This window comes from Hordeum vulgare, chromosome 7H, assembly GCF_904849725.1.
Source record: "Hordeum vulgare subsp. vulgare chromosome 7H, MorexV3_pseudomolecules_assembly, whole genome shotgun sequence".
Taxonomy (NCBI): Eukaryota; Viridiplantae; Streptophyta; class Magnoliopsida; order Poales; family Poaceae; genus Hordeum; species Hordeum vulgare.
The window spans coordinates 255,783,989-255,801,569 of NC_058524.1; positions in this window are offsets into that span (position 1 = coordinate 255,783,989).

The window sequence follows — 17,581 nt, forward strand, 5'->3', positions numbered from 1 at the left end:
TTCCCCCCTTTACATTGGAGCAACCTACTGCTCCCAGAACATTGACTGTGTTAGAGGGGAAAGGGTCCAGGTAGGGATTCTGGTGAATGCGTTAGTAGATCTGATCCATGGCGGGGTGACTAGAATGGACCTGCTTGGGACATTCCTTAGTCGACATATCCAACCCCTCCAAGCAAGAGACCACGCCATGTGGCATTATTCAGGCCCTGAGGATTCCACTCGGTTGCACCCAGAGGAGGTCTCCGAAGAAACCATGGCTCAAAGGCATCACTGGGGCCTGTGACAATCCGCTAGGAGCCATGGGTCTTGCCCTTCTCTGCTGAGAACAAACCACCGAACGTGGTGAGTTAGTTCCTTGCCGATTACTTTCATATGTTTGTCGTGTGACTGATTCTCCAGCCGACTGACTTTGTTGTTTTCATCTCTTGTAGGAGTTGACAAACATGCATTCGCCCGTGCCGAATGGTGAGCAACTTGACGCCAGTGGAGAGAGCGAAGGCGGCAGCGCGGACAGTGACTATGCTAAGGATAGCGAGGAAAGCGAAGGCGACTCGAAGGAGAGCGAAGAAGAGATTCAGTCTCCTCCACATAATGAGTCTCGATCCAAGCACCTCCATGATCTAGCAGCTACCCCAATCAAGACCTTGGTGTCAAGCACTAGGAATATGAAGCGTGACCGAGCCGCAACAACTGAGTCGGCAAAGAAAGCTGCAAAACAGCCCAAACGTGACGCTCCCAAGCCTCGGAAGGCTCTGCCCCGAATGAGGATTGTTGTGCCAGTCGCTTTAGTGTGAGTGTTTATTTATTTCTTTTGTCGTTGTGAAGTTTCATGCCCTTGATGTAAGAGTGGAATTCGCTTGCCAGAGCTGCTACCTCGGTGACGTCGCCTGCTGGAGATGAAGAGGATCTCATAGACTTGGATGCTACAGACGTAGTCACCTCCAAACAATGTATAATAAACCTTCATTTTTTTTCTGTTTTCTGGATAAGATTGGTCGACTGGACCGACTCAAGTTACCCACCGACAGTTATTGACGTCATCTATCTGGAAGATGATGAAGAACCACTCCGGTCGACTGCTGAATTGCCTTTAGATTCGTCTCGTGCCAAAATTGGGACCGAGATCCCGCTGTCGAGTGCTCCTCCAGCGAGTTCAACTATTGTGCTCCAACATCAATTGAAAAACCTTCGGTAAATCTTGTGACTTCAACCGTAGTAACGAGTGCTCCAATGCCCGCGCTCTCTCTGCAATGTGTTCCATAAGACCAAACAGGAGCCGGGAAGGAGGCCATGATCGAGGCCGAGGAGATGATGTTGCAAACCAAGGAGGCGTATGAGGCCAGCAAGTTGGCGTATGATGTCAGCTCGGTGCTTCGTGCTAATGTCCGAGTAAGTGGGATTGTAAGTTCATTTCTGATTTCATTTTGTCCATCTTGACTTTACACCCACTGGGTGTTTTATTTTGATGCATATATGCTTATTTTTGATCCAGTGGGGGCACGCTGAGTGCACCCAATGGGTGTAGTCCCCAAGGCCATTGTCGAATGACGGTGACATCGGCACGGGTCTTTGATTGTTTTTCAATGACCATTTACACTCGACAGGGCAGACCTTCGAGTGAAAATAAGTCGAGTGGGGGCACGCTGAGTGAACCCACTGGGTGTAGTCCCCGAGACCGCGGTCGAGTGTTTTCACCGGCGGGGGTATGATTGAAACTGTTTCAGATATTTGCTTTGTCTTTTTTTACTCAGACAGGCCGGACTTGGACGAGTGGAGTCGTATCCAGTGGGGGCACGCTAAGTGCACCCACTAGGTGTAGTCCCCGAGACTACTGTTAATTTTGTATGATGGGCAGTAGTCTTAAGAACTTGGACACGGGGTCCTTTTTGTATTTGAGTATTTTCATCAATAGGTCTGTCGAGTTAATAGAAAGGGCCGAACCAACAATATTTATCCTGCGAGTTTCATGGACATAATTTCCATCAACCATGATATGACGCTTTGTAGGGTGTGGGGTGGGGTAGCGGGCCGCTATCCAGTCGACTAAACTGTTATTCATCACTCGGGAGTGGAGAAATATTAGTGTTGACTGAATTACTTGTTTGATGATTTCAGAAATATTGAGAGCTTGGAACCAAGTACGTAAACTTGGAAAAGGAGAAGAAACAACTCCACCTGGATTTGGAGGTGACCACAAATGATCTGAACCTCCTAAAGTAGGCTCTTGAAGATAAGGACAAAGCACTCCTTGAGGATAAGGAGAAAATTGAGGTTGCGGAAAAGAAGCTCGCGGCAGTCGGCAAATTGGAGGAGGAGAATAACAAATTGAAGCAAGACCGGGCCGACTGGAGTAAAAAGCTGGAACAAATGACCAAAAGAAGGAAAAGCTTGGAAAACTCCTTAGGCAACTTCGCCAAGAAGATGTTCGGCATGCTTATAGGTAATTTCCTTCCATCGAATGAATTTCCTCCAATTTTGCTGAATGAAAATGTGGCCCACTTTTCGTTTTCCCCTTGTGCAGACTTCTGCCAGGACTTCGATAAGGAGATCGAAGAGATCGAGACAAATCTGGACCCTACCAAGTCACATGTTGGAGATGTGGTGTACATGAATATGTTCCACGTCGACGCTCGTCTCATGAAGGTTCAAGAATATGTTACCCAACTTAGAGCCATCCTGGAGAGAATTGACAAGGAGCTTTGGCCAGAAGACACTTTCCAGACCGATCTTGAATAAAGATGAGCCGCCTTAACCAGCTTCCAGATCGAGTGCAGGCTTGGAAGAAATCTGATGCATGCTCGACGTGGTTCTTTCACTCGTTCGGGTCCATTGTAAGGAGGCTAAAGAGCAAAAGCTGAAGGCGCTCCACGTGGCCAACACAAAGAAGCTTCAGTTTGAGAATTTCATGGAGACCTTCATCGACGCAGCTACATGTATTGCTGCTGGGATTGACTTGGACACCTTCGTCGAGCCTGCGAGTCCTGGCGTACCTTGAAAAACATTGATTACAGTTAAATTTTTCTTCCTTGGTATGCCGAGAGATGGTGTAACCGATTAAAACTTCGTTCGGGCCTTAAGTCCGTGTACTTTCGTTCATGTAGACAACTTTGATATGAGCTGGAGATCTCAAGTTTTATCTGCACTTGGCTTTCCAATCTTTTGTTTGATTGACTTTATTTGGTTTTCGAATAAACTTGACGCTCATTTCTCGGAAGAATTTCACTTAGGCGAAGACTGGTTCACGGCTAAGTCTCCGAGTGAAAGGATTGTCTTGCATTCGGAGTGTTTTTAAAAACTTAGGCGAAATCTTGATTGCGGCTAAGCCCCCGAGTGTGAGAATTGCTCACCACTCGGAGTGTTTTAAGATACTTAGGCGAAATCTTCTTCGCGGCTAAGCTCCCCGAGTGTGAGGATTGCTCACCAGTCAGAGTTCTTTAACTTAGGCGACTGATTTGCAGCTAAGCTTCCAAGTGAGAGGATTGTTCACCACTCGGAATGATTTAAGAAACTTAGGCGACTGATTCGCACCTAAGCCTCCGAGTGAGAGGATTTCTCACCACTCGGAGTGTTTCAAGAAACTTAGGCGACTGATTCGCAGCTAAAGCCTTCGAGTGAGAGGATTACTCACCACTCGGAGTGTTTGAAGAAACTTAGGAGAAATCTTGTTCGCAGCTAAGCCCCCGAGTGTGAGGATTGCTCATCACTCGGAGTGTTTTAAGAAACTTAGGCAGAATTTTGTTCGTGGCTAAGCCCCCGAGTGAGAGGATTACTCACCACTTAGAGTGTCTTAAGAAACTTTGGAGACATGTTCTTCGCGGCTAAGCCCCCGAGTGTGAGGATTGCTCAACACTCGGAGTGTTTTACGAAACTTAGGCGAAATCTTTTTCTTGGCTAAGCCCCCGAGTGTGAGGATTCCTCACCATTCGGAGTGTTTTAACTTAGGTGACTGATTCACAACTAAGCTTCCAGGTGAAAGGATTGCTCGCCACTCCGAATGTTTTAACTAAGCGATTGATTCGCAGCTACGCATTTGAGTGAGAGGATTTCTCGCCACTCAGAGTGTTTTTGAAACTTAGGAGAAATCTTGTTCGCAGCTAAGCCCCCGAGTGAGAGGATTGCTCACCACTCGGAGTATGTTTTAACTTCGATGGCTGATTCACAGCTAAGCCCCCAAGTGTGAGGATTGCTCACCACTCGGAGTGTTTTTAGAAACTTAGGCGAAATCTTGTTCGCAGCTAAACCCCCGAGTGTGAGGATTGCTCACTGCTCGGAGTGTTTTAACTTAGGCGACTGATTGTAGCTAAGTCTCCGAGTGAGATGATTGCTCGCCACTTGGAGTGTTTTAATAAACTTAGGTGAAATCTTGTTCGTTGCTAAGCCCCCCCCAGTGTGAAGATTGCTCACCACTCGGAGTGTTTTTGAATTTTGAGATTGCACAATCGGAATCGACAAAGACTGCAGGTGTCATAACTTTGATAAGAACATTGTCTAGAACACTCTTATTACATCAAATCACACGATCGTCATCGGTAAAATCACCGCATCAAATCTGCATTCCATGCTCGTGGTTCGTCGATTATTTTCTTGATATTGAAGAGGTGGTAGGCTCCATTGTTCAGCACATTGGTAATGACGAAATGTCCTTCCCATGCGGGGGCGAGTTTGTGTGGCCGTTGTTGATCCACTCGGAGCACCAGATCACTTTCATGAAACGACCGGCTCCTAACATGTTTTACATGAAAACAACGCAGATCCTGTTGGTAAACAGTCGACCTAATCAGGTCCAGTTCGTGTTCTTCTTCCAAAAGGTCTATGCCATCCTGTCGCGCTTGTTCAGCTTCAGCCTCAGAATAAAGCTCTACTCGGGGCCAATTGTGAAGAAGCTCAATCGGTAAAACAACTTTGGCTCCATAAACCAAGAAGAAAGGAGTGTGTCCAGTCGACCGATTAGGTGTCGTCCTCAAGCCCCACAGAACTGATGGTAGTTCAGTAACCCAAGCTCCAGCCGCATGTTCCAAATCTCGCATGAGTCGAGGCTTCAACCCTTGAAGGATAAGTCCATTCACTCGTTCGGCTTGGCCATTAGTCTGGGGTGCGAGACACACGCGTAATCAACTCGAGTGCCTTGAGCAGAGCAAAAGTATCTGAATTCTTCCGATACGAAGTTAGAACCATTGTCAGTGATAATACTGTGGGGCACCCCATATCGGAATGTTATTTCCTTTATGAACTTGATAGCAGTGTGCGGATCCATCTTTTTTACGGGTTTGGCTTCAATCCACTTGGTGAACTTGTCGACTGCCACAAGCAAATGAGTGAACCCACTCTGCCCTGTTTAGGGAGGCCCGACCATATCCAGACCCCACACAACAAACGGCCAAACGAGTGGAATAGTGTTCAGAGCAGACGCGGGTTTATGTGACAAATTTGAGTAAAACCGGCATCCTTCGCAACGATCCACAATTTCCTTGGCCATTTCATTAGCGCATGGCCAGAAAAAGCCAACTCGGTATGCTTTGGCAACAATTGTCCGAGAGGACACATGATGACCACAGGTCCCCGAGTGGATTTCATCTAGAATCAATCATCCTTCTTTAGGAGAGATGCACTGCTGAGCTACACCAGTCACACTTTCTCTGAAAAGCTGTGGATCTGCGGACAACCTGTCGAGATTCGACCTTGTGTTCTGGGAGTTCCTGCCTCAATATATATGCAATGTATGGTACCGTCCAATCGGGCGTGATGACTAGAATCTCCATGACCAGATCAATAACTGTTGAAACATCAAACTCAGTCGGGTTGGAAGTGATTATCGCTTGTGGGGGCTCTTCAGTGAAGGGATCTTTTTGTACTGAAGGAGAATGTAAGTGATCCAGAAACAGGTTACTGGGTACACGTTTCTGAGTGGATCCAATCTTGGCTAGGTCGTCAGCTGCTTGATTCTTCACTCGGGGAATATGATGGAGTTTCAAACCTTCAAACTTCTTCTTGAGCTTTCTCACTGCATTGCAATACCCGATCATGGCAGGGTTCCTGACATCCCACTCCTTCATCACTTGATTGACCACCAAATCCGAGTCACCGTAAACCATCAGGCGTCGTACGCCGAGAGAAATGGCCATACGTAACCCATAGAGGAGTGCCTCGTATTCGGCTTCATTACTGGAGGAATAAAAGTGAATCTGGAGAACATTGATGAGCTTGTCACCTTTTGGGGGTACCAAAACCATGCCGGCACCACACCCGTTCAACATTTTAGAACCACCAAAGAACATGGTCCAGTGTGCCGAGTGAATTTGAGTCGGTTGTTGCTATTCCACCCACTGAGCCATGAAATCAGCAAGCGCTTGAGACTTGATTGCCTTCTTTGCGTCAAATTTGGTATCACAATACATGAGTTCAACCACTCGACAAGCCGCGTCTTGGTTGTTGAGGATCTCAGACATTGGAGCATCGCTGACGACTGAGACCGAATGATCTTGCAAGTAGTGTGCCACTTTCTTTTGCTGATAAATATATGCCATAGAGGAGCTTCTGATAATGGGGGTACCTTTACTTCGAAGGAGTCAATACTTCAAAAATATAGTATACAGGACGTTGGACTTTGTAAGACTTGCCCTCTTCTTCATGCTCGACGGTTTGAACTATGCTGACGACTTGATTTGTAGCTGTGATGTATGAGTGCAGGGGTTCTTTGCTGTGCTATGATGTATGGAAGCAGGGGTTCTTTGCTGTGATGTATGAGTAGTTTGAACTATGCTGACGACTTGATTTGTAGCTGTGATGTATGAGAGCAACAAGCACCGACACGGTGGAAAGCAGGGCTTTTAGCTCGACAAACGCTGCTTCTACCTCGTCAGACCACTCGAACACATCAGACTTCTTCATGAGTCGGTATCATGGAAATGCCTTCTCATCGAGGCGAGAAATAAACCTACTCAGCCTGTGAGCCTCTGGACATCGTGCACTTGCCCAGGGCTTTTCATTTGAACGATAGAGCCGATATTCTCGGGGTTGACGTCGATCCCACGTTCGGAAACGAGGAAACCGAGTAACTTGCCGCCAGGAACTCCAAAAGTGCACTTAGCTGGATTCAACTTGATATCATATTTTCTCAGATTGGCAAATGTTTTTGCCAAGTCAGTCAACAGGTCGGAACCTTTGCGAGACTTGACTACAATATCATCCACATAGGCTTTGACATTCCGACTGATTTGATCAAGCACGCACTTCCGAATCATACACATGAAAGTAGCAGCAACATTTTTCAAACCAAAAGGCATGGTGGAATAGCAGAAACACCCGAAAGGGGTGATGAAGGCTGTTTTTTTTTCATCTGGACCAAACGTACGGATTTGAAGGTAACCAGAGTATGCATCAAGAAAAGATAAACGCACACACCCCACAGTCGAGTCGGCAACTTTATTGATGCGGGGGAGTGGAAAGTGATTTTTCGGGCAGACCTTATTGATATTCTTGGGGACCATGACAACATTTGGAAGCCACTCGGAGTGGTAAACTTCGCGTATGAACTTCGCCTCCAAGAGTCGGGCCACCTCCTCGTCGATTGCTTTCCATTTCTCTGATGCGCACTAACGCAAATGCTCATTGACATGCTTTGCCTTTGGATCCACTCTCAGTCGGTGCTCAGCCAGTTCCCTAGGCACACCTGGCATGTCAGCAGGTTTCCATGCGAAGATGTCCCAGTTCTCACGGAGGAACTGGATGAGCTTCCTATTTGTTGTCGGGTGTTGTTGAGATGTTCGTCGGGGCAGCATTAGGATCCGTCGGGTGGATCTTCACTTTTTTGACTTCGCCCGCTGACTGAAAAGCAGACCTAGAAGCGGGCTTCTTGGAGCACATCAGATCAGCGGGATTAGCGTTCTTCCGATATTTCTCCAGCTCAACCAAAACCATCTGCTGATCGGCGATCTTGGAGCCTTGTTGTAAGCACTCCTCAGCCCTTTGTCGATTGCCTGTGATTGTGATGACGCCTTTGGGCCCTGCCATCTTCATCTTGAGATAAACATAACATGGGCGTTCCATGAAAGGGGCATACATTGGGCGACCAATGATGGCATGGTATGCACTATGGAAGTCCACAACTTCGATTGTTAGCTTCTCCTTGCGAAAGTTCTTGTATGTGCCGAATACCACATCTAGTGCAATCTGGCCGAGTGACCTGGCCTTTTTCCAAGGAATGACTCCATGGAACTTCATATTGCTTTCACTGAGTTGGGACATCGGAAAGACCATTCCATTAAGGGTGTCTACATAAAGAATGTTCAAACCACTCCCTACATCCATCAAAACCTTGCGAAGACGAACACCTCCCACAACTGGTTCTACCACCGAAGCTTGTCGACCAGGGGTAGCGACGTGAGCAGGGTGATCCGACTGATCAAACGTTATGGGGGTCTGAGACCACTTGAGGTATGATGGGGTGGCCGGAACTGCCATGTTGACCTCTCTATTTATGACCTTCAACCGACTTTTGCTCTCTACATGAGCAAAAATTATCAGAGTAGAATTGACCTCTGGGAAATCATCTTTATCTTCTACAGCCTCCTTCTCAGGAGTCTTCTCACTCGACTGATCTTCTTTGAACTATTGGATCAACAATCCACACTAACGAGTAGTGTGTTTGGGCAATATCAGATTGTCGTTGCTACCTCTTGAGCTTGCGTTGGTTTTCCCTTGAAGAGGAAAGGGTGGTGCAGTGAAGTAGATAAGTATTTTCCTCAGCTTGTTGAGAACCAAGGTATCAATCCAGTAGGAGGAACAAACAAGACTCCAATAGTTGTACCTACACAAATAATCAAACACTTGCACCCAATGCTATAAAGGGGTTGTCAATCCCTTCAGAGTTATTTGCAAGGATGAGATCTGATAGAGATAGATATAAAATATTGATAGATCCGAAAGAAAAATTAAAGTAATTAAATTGCAGTAAAGTATTCTTGGTATTTTTACTTTATAGATATGAAAATATAGTAAGGAAAATAGACCCGGGGGCCATTGGTTTCACTAGAGCCTTCTCTCATAAAGGAAAATAATACGGTGGGTGAACAAATTACTGTCGAGCAATTGATAGAAAAGCAAATAATTATGAACATATCCAAGGCAATAATTGTGCATATAGGTATCACGTCCGTGTCAAGTAGACCGAAATGATTCTGCATCTACTACTATTACTCCACACATCGACCGACTCCTGCTTGCATCTAGACTATTATGTTCATGAAGAACATAGTAACGCATTAAGTAAGATGACATGATGTAGAGGGATAAACTAAAGCAATATCATTAAAACCCCATATTTTTACCCTTGATGGCAATAATATAATATGTGCCTCGCTACCCCTACTTTCACTGGGTGAAGACACCGCAAGATTGAACCCAAAACTAAGCACTTCTCCCATTGCAAGAATTACCAACCTAGTTGGCCAAACCAAGCAAACAATTCGAAGAGACTTGCAAAGATCTGAAATCATGCATATAAGAATTCATAAGAGACTCAAATAATGTTCATGCAAAATCTGAACCTAAACTCAAAGTTCATCAAATCTCGACAAACACATCACAAAAGAATATTACATCGGATAGGTCTTCATGAAGATCATGAAGAACATGGTATTAAAGATCAAAGAGAGAGAAGAAGCCATCTAGCTACTAGCGATGGACCCGTAGGTCTATGGTGAACTACTCATACATCATCGGAGGGGCAATGGAGTTGATGTAGATGCCCTCCATGATCAATTCCCTCTCCGGCACATTACTGGAAAAGTCTCCCAGATTGGATCTCTCAGGAACAGAGGCTCCCGGCGGCGTAAAAGTATTTTCATTCCTTCTTTATGGCGATACGGGAATATTTGGGAATTTAGAGGCCAAGAATTAGGGTTAGGAGACCTACAGGGGGCCCACAAGCCAGGGGCGTGGCTACCCCCCAAGGTGCACCCTGTAGGCTTGTGGCCTCGCGGCAATTGCCTTCCCCCTACTCCAAGTCTATTGTGTGTCTTCTGGTCCAAGAAAAATCTTTGCAGAGATTTTATTCTATTTGGATCCGTTAAATATTCCTTATATGCAATATTCAAAAACGTGGAAAAAACAAAAACTGGCACTAGGCTCTAGATTAATAGGTTAGTCCCAAAAATAATATATAACAACATATGAATGCATATAAAACATCCAAAACATATAATATCAAGTAGGTAAATGATAAAGACAAAAATTTTGATGTGGAACGCTACCTAACATATATATGCATGTAATCTTATATGTTGTGGCATGAATATTTAGATCCATAAGACTCAAAACAAAAGTCTATATTGACATAACAACAATAATACTTCAAGTATACTAATAAGGTAATTGCTTCCTTTTGAAATAGCATGGTCTTAGAAAGTTATCCCTACAAAATCCTATGGTCTGGCTATGCTCCATCTTCACCACACAAAGTATCTAAATCATGCACAACCCCGGTGAAAATCAAGAAATTGTTTCACACCTTTTATTTTCTCAAACCTTTTCAACTCTCATGCAATACATGAGCGTGATCCATGGATATAACACTATAGGTGGAATAGAATGTGGTGGAGGTTGCAAAAAGAAAGGAAGAATATAGTCTCACGTCAACTAGGCATATCAAAGGTCTATGGAGATATCCATCAATAGATATTAATGTGAGTGCGTAGGGATTTCTATGCAACAAATGCACTAGAGGTATAAGTGTATGAAAGCTCAAAAAAGAAAACTAAGTGGTTGTGCAAAAGATGTAGTACCACTAGTTATATGAAAGTGACAAAATAGGAGACTCTATGAAGAACATGGTGCTACTTTGAAGCACAAGTGTCGGAGAATATAGTAGCATTGTACCTTCTCTCTTTCTCTCATTTTTTTTCTATATTTTTTTGAATGGGCTTCTATGGACACTTTTTTTTATTATGGGCTTCGCTGGCCTCTTTTATATTTTGTAATTTCCAGAGGCTCGTCCCAATGAGGGATTCATAGCTTCCATCATCCTTTTTGCACACAGGACAATGCTCTAATAATGCAAATCCCCACACTTTTATTTACTTACAACTCAAAAGATTACAACTCGATATCTATAACAAGGTATGACTCTACACGCAATATGGAAGTGATGGTGTGTGTCATAAAAAACGGGACGGTGGTGTTGCATGGAAATATATCTCGTTATGGCTATGAAAATGCCATAATAGGTAGGTATGGTTGCCGTTTTGAGGTAAATATATGGTGGTTGTTTTGAGGAAGTTGGGTTTTAATGTACCAGCGAAAGTTGCACGATACTAGAGAAACTAGCAAATGTGGAAGGGTGAGACTGCGTATAATCGATGAACTCAACATTAGTCATAAAGAATTCACATACTTATTGCAAAAGCCTATTAGGTATCAAAGCAAAGTACTAGATGCATGTTCCTAGGGGAAGGGTTGGTAGGAGTTAACCATCATGCGATCTCGACCTCCACACAAAGGTCGGCAATCATTAAAAATGTCATGCACCGACTTCATCACATAACAGTTCACCATGCGAGCATGCTACGAGAATGACAAGCTTTAAAACAAGTATTTTTTTATAATTCAAAATTACTTACTAGCATGACTCTCATATTACCATCTTCACATCTCAGAACTATATACAAGGAATCAAACTTCTCATCATATTCAATGCACTTAATATGAAAGTTTTTAGTATATCCCTCTTGGATGCCTATTATATTCGGACTAAACTGATAACCTAAACCAATTACCCTGTTGTTTAAAGAACTCTCAAAATAATATAAGTGAAGTACGAGAGTTTTAATAATTTCACAACACTACCTTGCTCTAAAATATATAAGTGAAGTACTATAGCAACATTGCCTAGCTCAAAAGATATAAATGAAGCATAAAGAGTATTCTAATAAATTCATGATTCAGTGTGTCTCTCTCCCTCAAAATATGTGTGACGAAAGGATGATTATGAAAAACTAAAAAGTAAAGACTCATATCATACAATACGCTCCAAGCAAAACACATATCATGTGGTGAATAAAAATATAGCCTCAAGTAAATTTACCGATGGATTGAAGACGAAAGAGGGGATGCCTTCCGGGGCATCCCAAAGATTAGGCTCTTTGGTATCCTTAAATATGACTTGGGATGCCTTGGTCATCCCCAAGCTTAGGCTCTTTCCACTCCTTATTTCGTAGTCCATCAAATCTTTACCCAAAACTTGAAAACTTCAGAACACAAAACTCAACAAAAAAACTCATGAGATTCATTAGTATAAGAAAAATAAAGCACCACTTTAGGTACTGTTGTGAACTCATTATTTATTTATATCGATGTAACATTTACTGTATTCCAACTTCTGCATGGTTCATACCCCCGATACTGTTGTGGAGCATCGCATGGGAAACAAAAAATTTCCTACGCGCACGAAAACCTATCATGGTGATGTCCATATACGAGAGGGGATTTCCCATTTACGTACCCTTGTAGATCGCATAGTAGAAGCGTTAAGAAACGCGGTTGATGTAGTGGAATGTCCTCACGTCCCTCGATCCGCCCCGCGAACCGTCCCATAAACCGTCCCACGATCCGCTCCGATCTAGTGCTGAACGGACGGCACCTCCGCGTTGAGGACACGTGCAGCTCGACGATGATCTCGGCCTTTACTTCGTGGACAAAGAATCTTGTCGGAGGTCTCATACCTCTTAATAATGGCACAAGCATGAAATCACAATTTCATCTCTTTAGAACATCTCTTATGTTCCGTGACGTTTCAAAACGTCTTCGACGCCTTGCTTCTAAGCCATTAAGTATTTTGCACTGAACTATCGCGTAGTCATCAGAAACGTGTATGTCGGATGTTCACAACATCCACAGACGACGCACGTGGTGCAGCACACTAAGTGGTGCATTAAGGACATAAGCCTTCTCCGCATCAATGAGGACAATCCTCAGTTTTACAGACTCAGTCCGCAAAGTTTGCTACTTTTAACGTTCAACTAAATTTTCTCTAGGAACAAATAAAAACAGTAGAGCTATAGCGCTAGCTACATTGTAATTCGCAAAGACCATTAGACTATGTTCATGACAATTAGTTCAATTAATCATATTACTTAAGAACTCCCACTCAAAAAGTACATCTCTCTAGTCATTTGAGTGGTACATGATCCAAATCCACTATCTCAAGTCCGATCATCACGTGAGTCGAGAGTAGTTTCAGTGGTAAGCATCTCTATGCTAATAATATCAACTATACGATTCATGCTCGACCTTTCGGTCTCATGTGTTCCGAGGCCATGTCTGCACATGCTAGGCTCGTCAAGCTTAACCCAAGTGTTCCGCGTGTGCAACTGTTTTGCACCCGTTGTCTGTGAACGTTGAGTCTATCACACCCGATCATCACATGGTGTATCGAAACGACGAACTGTCGCAACGGTGCACAGTCGGGGAGAACACAATTTTGTCTTGGAAATTTAGTGAGAGATCACCTCATAATGCTACCGTCGTTCAAAGCAAGATAAGGTGCATAAAGGATTAACATCACATGCAATTCATAAGTGACATGATATGGCCATCATCATGTGCTTCTTGATCTCCATCACCAAAGCACCGGCACGATCTTCTTGTCACCGGCATCACACCATGATCTGCATCATCATGATCTCCATAAACGTGTCGCCATAGGGGTTGTCGTGCTACTCATGCTATTACTACTAAAGCTACATTCAAGCAATATAGTAAACGCATCTGCAAGCACAAACGTTAGTTTAAAGACAACCCTATGGCTCCTGCCGGTTGCCGTACCATCGACGTGCAAGTCGATATTAACTATTACAACATGATCATCTCATACATCCAATATATCACATCACGTCGTTGGCCATATCACACCACAAGGATACCCTGCAAAAACAAGTTAGTCGTCCTCTAATTGTTGTTGCATGTTTTACGTGGTGACCATGGGTATCTAGTAGGATCGCATCTTACTTACGCAAACACCACAACGGAGATATATGAATTGCTATTTAACCTCATCGAAGGACCCCCTCGGTCAAATCCGATTCAACTAAAGTTGGAGAAACCGACACTCGCCAGTCATCTTCGAGCAACGGGGTTGCTCGTAGAGATGAAACCAGTCTCTCGTAAGTGTACGAGTATTGTCGGTCCGAGCGGCTTCGATCCAACAATACCGCGGAATCAAGAAAAGACTAAGGAGGGCAGCAAATCGCACATCACCGCCCACAAAAACTTTTGTGTTCTACTCGAGATGACATCTACGCATGAACCTAGCTCATGATGCCACTGTTGGGGAACGTGGCATGGGAAACAAAATATTTCCTACGCGCACGAAAACCTATCATGGTGATGTCAATCTAAGAGAGGGGATTTACGATCTATGTACCCTTGTAGATCGCACAGCAGAAGCGTTAAGAAACGCGCCTGGTGTAGTGGAACGTCCTCACGTCCCTCGATCCGCCCTGCGAACCGTCCCACAAACCGTCCCACGATCCGTCCCACGATCTGCTCCGATCTAGTGCCGAACAAACGGCACCTCCGCGTTCAGCACACGTGCAGCTCGACGATGATCTTGGCCTTCTTGATCCAGCAAGGGAGACGGAGAGGTAGATGAGTTATCCGGCAGCGTGACGGTGCTCCGGAGGTTTGTGGTGATCTAATCTCAGCAGGGCTCCGCCCGAGCTCCGCAGAAACGCGATCTAGAGGAAAAACCGTGGAGGTATGTGGTCGGGCTGCCGTGGCCAAGTTGTCTCAAATCAGCCCTAAAACCTCCGTATATATAGGTGGGAGGGGAGGGGCCATGCCCTGGGGCTCAAGGAGCCCCAAGGGGTTCGGCCGAAGCAAGGGGGGAAGTCCTCCCCTTCCAATCCTAGTCCAACTAGGATTGGAAGGTGGAGTCCTTCTCCACTTTCCCACTTCCCCTTTTTTCTCTTTGATTTTTCTTTCTCCTGCGCATAGGGCTTCTTGGGATGTCCCACTAGCCCACTAAGGGATGGTGTGGCATCCCTAAGGCCTATGGGCTTCCCCCGGGTGGGCTTGCCCCCCCGGTGAACATCCGGAACCCATTCGTCACTCCCGGTACATTCCCGGTAATGCCGAAAAATTGTCGGTAATCAAATGAGGTAATCCTATATATCAATCTTCGTCTCCGGACCATTCCAAAAACCGGCGACGTCCGTGATCTCATCCTGGACTCCGAACAACATTCGGTAACCAACCATATAACTCAAATACGCATAAAACAACATCGAACCTTAAGTGTGTAGACCCTGCGGGTTCGAGAACTATGTAGACATGACCTGAGAGACTCCTCGGTCAATATCCAATAGCGGGACATGGATGCCCATATTTTATCCTACATATTATACGAAGATCTTATCATTTGAACCTCAGTACCAAGGATTCATATAATCTCGTATGTCATTCCCTTTGTCCTTCGGTATGTTACTTGCCCGAGATTCGATCGTCAGCATCCGCATACCTATTTCAATCTCGTTTACCGGCAAGTTTCTTTACTCATTCCATAATAAAAGATCCCGTAACTTACACTAAGAAACATTGCTTGCAAGGCTTGTGTGTGATGTTGTATTACCGAATGGGCCCCGAGATACCTCTCCGTCACACGGAGTGACAAATCCCAGTCTTGATCCATACTAACTCAACGGACACCTTCGGAGATACATGTAGAGCATCTTTATAGCCACCCAGTTACGTTGTGACGTTTGATACACACAAGGTATTCCGCCGGTGCCAGTGAGTTATATGATCTCATGGTCATAGGAACAAATACTTGACACGCAGAAAAATAGTAGCAACAAAATGACACGATCAACATGCTACGTTCATTAGTTTGGGTCTAGTCCATCACATGATTCTCCTAATGATGTGATCCCGTTATCAAGTGACAACACTTGCCTATGGTCTGGAAACCTTGACCATCTTTGATCAACGAGCTAGTCAACTAGAGGCTTACTAGGGACAGTGTTTTGTCTATGTATACACACAAGTATTGTGTTTCCAATCAATACAATTATAGCATGGATAATAAACGATTATCATGAACAAAGAAATATAATAATAACTAATTTATTATTGCCTCTAGGGCATATTTCCAACAGATACAACCCATAGATTCATCAAAATAAGCAAACAACACAAAGGAAATTTTTTTTTTGTCAAAAACAGAACAGTCTTTAGCAATCTGTTTACTTCGGTTACTTCTGTAACTCAAACAATTCTGAAAATTAGAAGATCTGGTAAATTTGTAAACCAATCTTGTGTAAAACATTCAGATCAAAAGCACGTTCTACCGAATTTATAAAATTCCTGGACTAAGAGGGAAAGTTTCTGTTTTTCAGCAAAATCAACTTGCAAACACCATAGACCATCCCAAAGTCTTACTATGTGCAGAACTCAAAAACAGAAACAAAAACAAAAGAAAAATTATTACAGAGGTAATAATATGTGCAGAACTCAAAAACAGAAAGAAAAACAAAAGCAAAACAAATAAAATTGGGTTGGCTGCCAACAAGCGCTATCGTTTAACGCCCCTAGCTAGGCATAATGCAATAGATCTAGGTATTGTCTTCTTAGGTATGCAATCCATAGGTAGCTACGATAATAGATTCGTAAGGTAATCTTATTTTCTTTTTAGGAAAGTGCTCCATGCCTTTCCTTAATGGGAATTGGAATCTAATATTACCTCCCTTCATATCAATAATTGCATCAACCGTTCTAAGGAAGGGTCTCCCAAGAATAATAGAACATGTAGGATTGCATTCTATATCAAGAACAATGAAATCTATGGGCATATAATTCCTATTATCAAAAATAAGAACATCTATAATCCTTCCTGCGGGTTTCTTAATTTTAATATCCGCTAGATGCAAATTTAGAGAACAATCATCAAAATCACGGAATCCAAATACATCACATAAAGTTTTTTGAATTGTGGAAACGCTAGCACCCAAATCACACAAAGCATAGCACTCATAATCTTTAATTTTAATCTTAATGGTGGTTTCCCACTCATCATGAAGCTTTCTAGGTATAGAATTTTCTAACTCAAGTTTCTCTTCAAAAGATTTCATCATGGCATCCACAATATGTTTAGTAAAAGCTTTATTTTGACTATAAGCATGCATAGAATTTAATATGGATTGCAACAAGGAAACACAATAAATTAAAGATAAACTATCATAATTAAAATCCTTTAAATTCGAAAGAGTGGGCTCATTGCTATTTAAAGTTTTGACCTCTTCCATCCCACTTATATCAATCTTATCACTAAGATCTATGAACTCCGAATCATTGGGATGTCTCTCAACTAAAGTTGACTCATCTCCAGTACCCATCTTTTTCAAGATTTATGCTAGAAAACAAAGATCCAATAGGTGTCACACCAATCACTTTTAGATCTTCATCAATATTATCACGAGAAAACACCTTTTCAATCCATTCACGCTTAGCACGTATTTTAGTGGTTCTTTGCTTACACTCATCAATATAAATTCTCATGGCTTTTAAAGACTCGTTAATATCATGATTGGGT